A 10,304-nucleotide genomic window follows, 5' to 3' on the forward strand; every position below is an offset into this window, starting at 1 on the left:
ACGTGGAGTACGGCGCTGCCGATGCTCCTAGGACGCGGGGTGCCCCGGGAGTGCAATGGGGTACGGGATGCTGCAGCAGCCCCGCCCCGAGCCTCAGCCCTACAGCTTCTTTTCCCTCTAGTTTTACGGTCAGTTCCTGAAAACCAATCATGTGCTTCAGAACTTAAGTATTTTTACAGCGATTTCATTTTTCTCTCCCCCAACCCGGCCCCTAGAATTTAAGAGGTGGGGAGAATCTCTGTTTCTTGCAGATGGGAAAAACAGTTTTAATAATGAAGGACCTAATTTCTGGGGCCAAGTGGGTGGGTGGGGTGCTGAACTTGGGGAGGGAGATGAAGACCTCCGGCCTTTACCAACCACTCTGCAGCTCAGCTTCTCTGCCTTCCAGCCGGAGGGGGGTGGGGGGGAATTTTGTGTTCATCCCCATGTGCTTAAAATTCGACGTTTCCCAGGTTATGCTGTTTTGCTATTGAAACATAGCTTTTTGCAAACTTTATGTTCTCTGGAGTGGATGTGGTTGGGATCATAATTAGAAGCTGGGCCAGAATTTCCATAACACTATATTAGGAGTCTAATCTGTGTACCATGATTGATTTCATAAAAATGAAAGGAATGAAATGATAACAGGTAGTTTCTACCTGGTCCCTCACATATATACATCCGCCATTCAACACACCCACAGCCAATATGCATAAGAACCCCAGGACCCTGATAAATGACAAACTGGTGTGTACAGTGAAAAGGGGACCAGCAAAGCAAATTCCAGGCTTGCCCAGTTCACAAGCACCTTCTGAGGAAGGCACTGGGGAAGCTTCTCTATGCCACCCCCAAGCCTGACCTTGGTCCAGCCACTAGGGATTAGCACCCTGATGGGAGAGCCTGGTGGGAGAGCTCTGATGCTCTGGGCTGGGGAGGGGTTAAGAGACCCAGTCAGGTCTTCCCTCTTCTTTCTTACAGAATTTGCATATGAGCCATATAGAAAAGAGATGGTTTGCCCAGGACTTTGGGTGTTCCCAGGATGTGGAAATTCTGGGCTTAAAACCTGGGAAGTCCCAGGGAACTTGGGTTGAGTTAGTCACCCCAGATGCAAGCATATGGTGGGCGAAAAGCTGAGACCCACAAACAGAGACGTTAGCAGGCAAAAGCCATGGACAAGAGAGAGAGAGAGAGAGAGAAGAGAGAAGAGAGAAGGGAGAAATAAAGAGTAAGCAGGGACTCCCCTGGTGGTCCAGTGGTTAAGACTCTGCGCTTCCAATGCAGGAGGTGCGGGTTTGATTCCTGGTCAGGGAACTAAGATCCCGCATGCCACGCAGCCAAAAAAAAAAAAGAGTAAGCGGCAGCCACAGGAAAAAAAGACCAGGTAGGCACGAAACAGCTGTACGAGGACAAGGACAGATCCCTGTTGGTTTCCCAGAGTTGCTGTCATCCTCGTCCTCACGTAGCTACTGCTGTACCTAATAAATGTCAAAGAACCATGCCCAACCGCTCAGGATGCCTGGCAAAGCCATTCCCTAATCTTCCTCCCTCCTCAACCCAGCCTGTGTGCAGTTCTATCCCCTGTCATCTGAACAGGTCTCACCTGTGACAATCAGGACATCCAAGTGAAGAGTTTACAGAATCACTTCTGAAATAAAATAATATAAATATGGTTTGGTACATCTTCAACACACACACTTTCTTTGTCCTATCTTTTTAAAGATTTAAATTGCCCTTGGCTGTAAGTTTTCACACTAAAAGATTTATTTCAAGAGGTTCCCCAAATTCTACAGGTAAATTTATATAGACTGGATTGAGGAAAAGAACAAAACCTACGAAAAGCAAGCGGTGGGGACTTCCCTGGTGGCGCAGTGGTTAAGAATCCGCCTGCCAATGCAGGGGACACGGGTTCAAGCTCTGGTCCAGGAAGATCCCACATGCTGTGGAGCAACTAAGCCCATGTGCCACAACTACTGAAGCCCACACGCCTAGAGCCCACGAGCCACAACTCCTGAGCCCGCATGCTGCAACTACTGAGGCCCACGCACTTAGAGCCCGTGCTCTGCAACAAGAGAAGCCACCGCAATGAGGAGTCCATGCACTGCAACGAAGTGTAGCCCCCGCTCTCCACAACTAGAGAAAGCCCACGTGCAGCAACAAAGACCCAACGCAGCCAGAGATAAATAAATAAATAAATTTATGAAAAAAAGAAAAAGGAAAGGAAACTGAAAGTTACCTTGTTTAAGGCAGTATTTCTAAAAGTTCAGCCATTTATATTCTGCAACCAAATTTTCACATTATATTAGTATGGACTTTATATTGACTCACTTAAAAAGATTAAGCTTCTTCTCATCTATAATATTGTTAAAAGTATGGGTTTGATAATTATATATTTTCTTACATACAGTAGAGTAGACACAACTGGTTTTTAAAAGTAAAATGTTTTGTTTGTGTAACTCTTAAAAGTGCCTCATAAGACACTGCCGTGTGGAGTACTGGTTTAGGTTAAAGGTGACCAATCCATCCATGGCATCATTCATTCATACCATCACTTGTTCAAGAAGTTATCGAGCACTCCTTTGCCATTGGTGGATGTTAAGGATGGAGGAAGTGATAAGACAAGCCATAGCTTTGGGAATGTTTATCACACTGCACAGTATTTATTTGCTCATGTGTGAGCCTCTGTCATGAGATTGTAAGGTCTCAAAGGAGTGAGAATAGCTTTAGATCATTTTTGAATCCCCCAGCTCATACCACAGCCCTTGGCCCACTGAGACACTGAGAAAATGTTTTGCATGGTGGGATCAATGAAGGAATGATGATACCACATAGACTAAGAAGATAATATCTATGTTGACTTAATTAGAGAAAGATGAGAAGATTTCTAGTAAAGGTATAAACCAGGGGCATGGAAGGAGGAGCAACCATATTTATCAAGAACAGGAAAGACGGGAGCGAAGGTGCCATGTGGTCTCAGAGAATAAATAGAGTGTCACCAGGTGAATCTCTGGGGAATAAGCATTTCAACTCAGGGAACCCAAGTGCAATAGCCAATGCCTTGAGAGCATGAGTTGTGGGGTATGGGTTGGGGGGTGTGGGGAGTAGGGGATGGTGACAAATAATTGCTGAAAATGAAGACATTTAGAAAAATTAATGGTGGGCAGAAGACCCGAATAGACATTTTTTTCAAAGATATAAAGATGGCCTGTTAACAGGTACGTGAAAAGATGCTCAGCATCACTAATCATCAGGGAAGTGCAAACCAAAATCACAATGAGATCTCTCACACCTGTCAGGATGGCTCTCATCAAAAAGACAACAAATAATAAATGTTGGTGAGGAGGGAACCCCTGTGCACTGTTGCTGGGAATATAAATTGGTGCAGCCACTGTGGAAGACAGCATGGCTGCTCCTCAAGAAACTAAATATAGAACCACCATATGATCCAGCAATTCCAGTCCTGGGTATATATCCGAAGAGGATGAAAACAGTAATTCGAAAAGATATATGCACCCCGATGTTCATAGCAGCATTATTTATAATAGCCAAGACATGGAAGCAACCAAAGTGTCCATCATTACATGTAGGGATAAAGACGATGTGGTATATACACAATGGAATGTTACTCAGCTATAAAAAAGAATGAAATAATGCCATTTGCAGCAACATGGATGGACCTGGCGGGTATTACTCTTAGTCAAGTAAGTCAGACAGAGAAAGACAAATATTGTATATTTTCACTTATATGTGGAATCTAAAAAATAAAACAAACGAATGAATATAACAAAACAGAAGCAGATTCACAGATTCACAGATACAGAGAATAAACTAGTGGTTACCCGTGGGGAGGAAGGGGGAGGGGCAAGATAGCAGAAGGGGATTAAGGGGTACAAACTGCTAGGTATAAAATAAATAAGACACAGCACAGGATGTAATCTACAGCACAAGGAATATAGTCAATATTTTATAATAATTATAAATGGAGTATAATCTATAAAAATATCCAATCATTATGTTGTACACCTGAAACTAATATAACATTGTAAATCAACTATAGTTCAATTATTTTCTAATTTTTAAAAAATAAATAAAAAATTGATGATGGGGATGGGGATTGGCAGAAGATTGACAAAACAAGTAAGGGCCATTTCGAGGGTTCTTGCATTTCAAAGGAGAAGTTTAAATTGTCATCTGTAGGCCATGAGGGGTGAATGGACCAAATCCGTGCTTTAGGAAGGATTCCGTTGGCACAGTGGAGGCTTTATTGCATGCAGTGGCGGGGAGGGGGCAGACGAGCAGCAGGGCAGTTAGTCTGGAGCTATAATAAACGAACCGTTTCATGGTGTGTCTGCTGGGGTCATGGGCAATGTCTCTCTGTTACCCCTTCCCGCCTTCTCTGCATATTTGTTCACGAGAGCACATGCTCTGCGATCTGCCCGCTCTGGTTTAAATATTCTCCCAAGGAAAAGCTCATCGATTTCACACCAGTCTGAGTCACTATGACACAGAAGCTATGTAGACCAGCATCTATGTTTATCCAATAAGAAAAAAAAAAATCAACAAAAATAACTGTGGCCTGGTGAACAAAAAATCCAAAGATAACAAAACAGAGGCAGTAAACTAGTAATTAACAAAGTGCTGTTTTATTCAGGTTCTCAGTTTACACAGAAGCAAATTCCTCCTCACTCTTGAGCTGTGTGATCTTAGATGAGTGGTTTTGTTTGTTTTTAATAAAGCTGATTTGCCTCTTTTAAATAATTGTTTTGCCTAAATTTATTTATTTGTTTTTGTTTTGCTTTGTTTTGGTTTTTGGCTGCATTGGGTCTTCGTTGCTGTGCATGGGCTTCCTCCAGTTGCGGCGAGTGGGGGCTGCTCTTCGTCACGATGCGCTGACTTCTCATTGTTTTGGCTTCTCTTGTTGTGGAGCAGAGGCTCAGCAGTTGTGGCACATGGGCCTAGTTGCTCCGCAGCATGTGGGATCTTCCCGGACCAGGGCTCGAACCCGTGTCCCCTGCATTGGCAGGTGGATTCTTAACCACTGAGCCACCAGGAAAGCCTGGATGAGTGGTTATTTAACCTCTCTGGGCCCTGGGGTTTCTCACCTGTAGAATGAAGGCTTTAGGCTGGATAAATTCTGAGACCCCTCGCCATGATAACCTAATATCTCAGTTCTTCTACTACAGCTTTTGCAGACAACCCAGGCTCATGTCAGGAAGGAGGATAACAACTCAGGCTGGAGACTCTTTGTTCTTAAGCAGCTCTTCCATCCGGGGCCCCAGCTGTACTAACGGGAGGGAGCAGAGAGTTGCTTATGCTTTATTCCCAGTGTTCTATCTTGAGTACCAATGCTGTCTGCACATACAAGCTACAGCCTAGCTCTTGAGGCCTCGTCTTTACACAGAGGCTGAGCGGGGTACACACTGAGCTCTAAGGTGAGGAGAAGCACATGGCTTTAGTCACCTTGAGCTGCTCATATTTCTCCAGGAGTGTCAGCATGGAGACAGCGCAGACCCTGAGTCCAAGCCTGAGTCTCTGCTCCATCCCTTACTTGCTATGCCAACCTGGGCAAGTGACTTCAGTTTTCCTACCAATAAGATGGACATAAGAGTAGTACCTACCTCATAGGGTTGTTATAAGGATAAAAGAAGGACGGTGCCCGGCCCCTCGTAAGTGCCATTTTAGTGTGGTCAATGAATAAATAGAACCTGATAGGCAATGCTATCAATCTCAGTGATAACATGATAAACCATCCTTTATCATCCCCGTGTGGGTCATGATCCCTAAGAGAGCCAGACAGGTGACTAAGTCTGGTGGGTCAAAGTAGAAAGTGACGTTGCTGGGCAGAACCCCGAGATCCGTTGGTATTCATCAGGTCATTCCCACATGGTGATACGCATAGCTATTCCCTCTCTACTAAATTCAGGGAATTTATTTTGGCATTTTTCTTCAAAGTCTGTAGAGCTCTCAACAAATATAAAATGCAGTGACCTCAGTAATCTAAACATAATGGAAATATCAAGAATAGATTCAGATGAGGCATGCCCAGTGACATTACGTTTGCAAGACTGATTGGGAAAATTAGAACACGTTGAAATTTAGTGTAGGAAGCACCTGCCAGGAACAAACTTGTTCCCCGGTTAGAGAGACTGGGCGTCCCCACCCTTGCCCCACCAGTAACCTTTCCAAAAAAAAGGTTGTAGGCCTTTATAACCAAAGCATTTTTACTCCATGTTGAGGTCAAAATCCATTTCACGCAACCCTGGGGACACAAAGAGAATTAGACAGAGAATCCTACACAGCTGGGGGCAGGTGGCGGGGGAGGCAGGAAGCCTGGAATCTGATAAACACAGTACTCATGGATGACAGCACTCTGAAAACACAGTCAGGGCAGATTCATAGTATGGTTAGAATGGGATTTGGTCACCTCAGGGCTATCTGGTTATATAAGGGAGAAAACACGTAAGCAATATAGCACAGAAGTAGTATCTATGTTTGGATATTCGTTTAACAGGTCCACAAACCAATTCAGAGCAGCTACAAGCAGGGACGTAATGGGAAGGACACGGGAGTGATGTTAGATGCGGCTGGACAGGTGGTGGTCCCACGTGTTCCATGCACAAGGAGTCTGCTTTATCCTGTAAGTGCTGCAGAGACATGATCTGTGTTTTAGACAAATCTGTATGGAGAATGTATGTCAGAGAAGCAGGAAAAGGGACTACACTAAAGTGTCTATTATAACAGTTCAGGGGAAAAGATGCAAGAATCTGACCTAAGGAGGAAATAAGGATTAAAAGAGCAGGTAGTTTTTTTTTTATCATTTAAGAAAGTATTTATAGATTTGAAACATGAGTGCTTTAAATTTCAAGGGAAAGCTGAAGGCAGATTTTCATTAAAAAAAATTTTTTTTAGTTGAAGTATAGTTGATTTACAATGCTGTGTTAATTTCTGGCATAAAGCAAAGTGATTCAGATATATACACACATGTGTATATACATTCTTTTTCATATTCTTTTCCATTATGGTTTAATCACAAGATATTGAATATAGTTCCCCGTGCTAGACAGTAGGACCTTGTTGCTTATCCAGCCTATATATACTGATCTGCATCAAGAGCAGGTAGGTTTGAGAACTACACAGGAAGTGAAACTGGCATGGTGTAAAGATGAACTGCATGTGGGGTGGCAGAAGTTGGGAAGGTGACCCTGTAGAGCTGAACAAACTCAGGTGACATATCAACATCCCACCTAGGATTTTACACTGATATATTTGGGTCAGTACGACCACAAACAGACCCAACTCTTTCCAAAACAACTTCACTGTTCTGATAGCTTTCTGTTGGTACATTCTTTCACTGTCAGCAACTCAGCATTGCATGTTTTATGAAAGGAGGAAAAATCCAACACTCTGCCAAGACCCTCGTTTTTCATAAAGTTAGGAATAGTTCCAGGCACATCACATGGCATTAATTTTGCATTATGTGCAATCTGATTGATTACTATGTACCAAATTATGAATGGTTACCAAGAAGCCTCAGGACCGTTTATCAAAAAGACGCTGTAGGTATGAGTTATAAAGGAAGGATGTGGCAGGAAAATTGGAGTCAACGAAAAATGTATTAGTCACGTAGGTGCTTTTACAATTTAAAAATTCCTGTGCCTAGTGATTTGTTCAATTTGCCTTGAGTGCGATTTCTAGAGCTGTGTGCCAGCCCTCTGGTTTAACTCCACATCAAAATGAAATACGCCAGATGTTACATCCAGCACCCAGCACAGTGCCTGGCCCATCACAGGGACTCTGGAAATACCTGTCAGATGAATGAATGAAAGTAAAGGCAACGGTGGGCAGATTCAATCCCCAGGGCCTGAAACCTGGCCCAGGAGCTTCATGAAGTACAAAGAGGCTACAGAAGAGAAACATAGCCTTCTACGCCTCTTCCCTGGATCCAAGCACCGCTCGGGCTGGCTTTGGGGCTTAGGATCTGCCTGGACCTGCAACTGTTTGCATCTTTCATAATTATGTCACTTACTGCAGAGATAGAGCGGGAACTCAAATTCCTGTGTAGATATTCGGCCACCAGAGGGCAAGAGAGTCAAAAGCCTGCGTCTAGGTGTCAGCGTTGTTGCCCTTTGCAGGGTGGAAACGTCCATGCTTCCCATGCAGCATTTCTTTTCACTAATAGCCCCCAATACCTGGTACAGCAGGAACAGTAGTATGATTTCACCGCCGAGATATCTGAAATAGCCACCTTTGGCAATGCTTTCCTCTTGTGCTAATCATAATTTAAAGACGAAACCAGAACACAATCAGGAATATTTTCCACCGCTGACCAAGCAAGCCTCAGTAAGGCCACTGCTTTGAGCGGCTTCCCGTGCAAACTGCCCGGAAGCCCTGGGGCTGGACATGCTCCTTAGACTGGCCAGGAGGTGTGCCCAGAGGCCCTATGGGTCAGGTAGGGGTGCCAACAGGTAAAATACAGGATGCCCAGTCAAACTGGAGTTTCAGATAAACAATGAATACTTTTAAAATATCAATCTGCCCTAATGGGGGGACAATCTGCCATTTTTATTTACTGAATCCAGCAACGCTTCCTGCGTGGGGCTTGCCCTTCCTGGACCTACTGGGTACTTCACTCTTCTGCCGTTGCTCACACCACCTCCCCCGTGTGGGATGCTCTGCTCACTTCACCACCCGTATCACACTCCTTATTCAAGGGCCGGCTTGGATGTTACCTCTTGCTTCCTCTTCAGTGCTGTTAGGGTGACGCTTACCTACGCGGTGTAGCTTATCGCGCCTGCCTAGCATTTCAGGTAGGTGTGTGTGTGTGCGCCAGGGGATCAGTGATTCTCAGTGGGGGCCAGAAGGGAGGGGATAAATATATGGAAGTTCCTATATATGGAAGCAAAAGCAAGGTTGGAAACCACCGCACGGGCTTCCCAGCCCTCTGGGGGCAAGGCCTCTATCCTGTCCGAAGCTCATCTTTGTGTCCTCCGTGTCTAGCACAGAGACCAGCTCCTCGCAGAAACTCAACACAGTTACATGTTCTTAAAATAATAGAATAGCAAAGCCCTAGTTCTTTATCTATCTATCTATCTATATATAGATATATCTTTATCTATCTATCTATTTATTCTTTTTTAGATTCTTTTCCATTACAGGTTAAAGTATGTCCCATGGCTCCCTTTTGGGCCCATTTTATCTCTTAGCCGCCTCTCCTCCTCATTTGTTCTCCCCACTCTGCCACTTCCTCACCCACCTTGGAATCATCAGACTTCCCAACATCCCTACCTTCCTGGGAACACTTTCACACATCACCTTACTGGCTCTGCTGCCCCCTAATCCCTCCCTCCCCTCTGTTTTTACCCGCCTTTCTGTTGGTGGATACCCTGGAAAAGACCGTTTACCAACAACTGACACCCAGAGAGCCTTCAGGACGGGGCAGAGGCGTACAGCCGCCTCCTGCCCGAGAGCCTGCTGCTCCTGGCGCCGTGTCCTGGGCAGCGGGCAGCGGGCAGGCTCAGAGCCACCATCCAAGGACGACTCGGGTTTCAGTTTAAACAAGGACACGTGCTCCCGGGCCATCTGCCTCATGTCTTGTTCAGGCAGGGTCTGGAGTGAGGATAGATGGCACCCAGAACTGGTAACTGAGGAGAGCTTAGTAAAGGGACCGCAGTGTTTCCATAGGGGTGGGAAGGGTCCAACACATGCCCACAAGGGATGCTGCAGTCAGCACGGGGATGCTTACCTTCTTTAGGCCTGAAGAAGCAAGAGGAGGGAGCACGTCATGCAGCCTGGAGAGAGAAAGCTCCACAGGGGCTGCCTGGTTGAGTGCGGTCTCCCCAGAATGTGACCCTGAAGGGGGCGGGGAGGGCCCGTCTCATTCTCCTTGACCACCAGTTTTTATTAAGTGGTTGTTGAATTAAATTAAAGAGCAAATTCACCAATTTGGGGGTAGAAAGAGTGTGAAGAGTAGAGACACTGTGGTGCAGAAAGGTCCATGGATCAGCCCTCGCTTCTGCTCTGGTCTCCTCTGACACATGTCCAGGGTCTCCCTCTGGCCTCTGCGTGGAGCGGGAAATGTCATGAAATCTGGGGAAATGGTGCAACACCCATAATGCCCAGGGCGCTGAGGAACATGGAGGGATGAGGTGGGTGGAGAGAGAGAACAGGTATACAAAATCGATGCAAATACAGCTCAGCTGTGCTAAGGCCCAAGCGAGCTCTACAGACTCCTGGGTTGGAAATTGAGAAGAGGGTGAAAATAAAGGCCAGGATTGGTGGGGAAGGTCTCCTAGAAGGGATGGCAAATTATTTATAGTCTCCTTGGAGAT

This window comes from Neophocaena asiaeorientalis, unplaced genomic scaffold (genome assembly GCF_003031525.2).
Source record: "Neophocaena asiaeorientalis asiaeorientalis breed wild unplaced genomic scaffold, Neophocaena_asiaeorientalis_V1.1 scaffold217, whole genome shotgun sequence".
Classification (NCBI taxonomy): domain Eukaryota; kingdom Metazoa; phylum Chordata; class Mammalia; order Artiodactyla; family Phocoenidae; genus Neophocaena; species Neophocaena asiaeorientalis.